The sequence below is a fragment of the Hydra vulgaris genome, chromosome 06 (genome assembly GCF_038396675.1).
Source record: "Hydra vulgaris chromosome 06, alternate assembly HydraT2T_AEP".
In the NCBI taxonomy this organism is placed as follows: Eukaryota; Metazoa; Cnidaria; class Hydrozoa; order Anthoathecata; family Hydridae; genus Hydra; species Hydra vulgaris.
The window spans coordinates 46,250,001-46,251,683 of record NC_088925.1 but is presented as its reverse complement, the minus strand read 5'-3'; positions in this window follow the sequence as shown (position 1 = coordinate 46,251,683).

The window sequence follows — 1,683 nt, the reverse complement described above, 5'->3', positions numbered from 1 at the left end:
TTTATACATTTTAGTGCTTTTTGCTTTATTTTTTCTCCAATAAATTTTAAATCAATATGTTTATCTTTTTTAAAATCTCTGTAAAAAAAACCGCTTTTTTTGTGATTCAGGTTAACATACTTTTTGAAGAAGTTTTTTTTTGTGACGTTTTTAAGGATTTTACCCCAAATATTTTGGATTTGAACCCTATCATCTTTAAAACTTAACGTAATGGAAAAAAAGGATTTTATATTTGAAATCAGATTGAGAAACACTATAAAAAAAATATTGTATGCAAAAAAAAGTAAAATTTTGTTGGCCTGTGTTATCGAAAGAGTTTGAGTTTTAAAATTTAAAACATGCTAAGTTGTAATTTTTCCAAGCTTTTAAACTTCAATGTAATGAATCTTTATTTACGTCATTTTTAATCTCTCAAAGGTGTGGGGTAATTTTAGCAATAAAAAAAATACATTAGGCGTATAGAAATAAATCTGCTGACGTAGGTCAGTAATTCTATTGACGTTGAACGTAAAACTATTGTTGTTACGATTATTTTTTGTTTGTAAAAACTTTTCCAATTGTATTACGTGTAGCCTCGACCGAGAAACAAATAGAGCACATTAAGCTGGAACATTAAAAAACCTATATATATCGTCCCCTCAGTGTTCTATCTAATATATAAAATAAACAATATATATATATATATATATATATATATATATATATATATATATATATATATATATATATATATATATATATATATATATATATATATATGTGTCTATAAATTCATTATCATATTTTACTTAACAATTAAATTTTATATTTTATATAATTAAATAATATTTTAGATAAAATAATGACTGAAATAAGTTATCGTGCCTGAAATAAATATCAATGCAAGACTATTGGTACATACAATCACAGCCTACTAATGACTGTCATACAGCTTGTTAAGGAAGGGGAGTCAGTGTACAATGTTTCAAAGTATTCTGGCGATAAAGGGCAAAATTTTAACAGCTCAAGATGTTGTCGCAAGGTTGCAAGGAGAAGAGAAGAATAAAACTAAAAAGAAGACTGTATCAGTAAGAAAAAGGAAACTGCTAGTCATAACCAATACAGTTTGACCTTTTTAATTCATGAAAAGCATTAAGTGTGATGTATGTAAAAATATAATATGAGTATTCACCAGTGGGGTAATATAGATATATGAAAGGTGTTGTTAAAAAAGAATACGTATGTTGGTTAGTGAAAAAATATTTTTGTTCTACTCATCGTGAAGTTATTGTATACACCCTGAATGTAAAGAAAAATAACAAGAGTTATTATGGTGGTTATTACCTGAAAAAAAATTTTTTTTTTTTTTATACATTTATAATTCTATCCATATTACCCCACCCCACCCTATTCTACAGGCAAAAAATAAATATTTCCCCTGTTCAGAAGCGTCTTGGGGAGAGGGGGGAGGGGAGGGGAGGGGAGGGGAGGGGGAGGGGAGAAGGGAAGTTTCTAACCCCCCTAGGAAATTTATGAGTTGCGAATTTTTTTTCAAGATCTTAGTCGGCAAAAAAATTTTTATAGGCTTTACACGGCAAAAAAAAGAAAGACAATTTTTTTTTTTTGCGTGAATGATTAATAGTTAGTTACCGAATCCCATTAATAATTACTAATCGAAACGCCACACTGTCTTAACATATAATT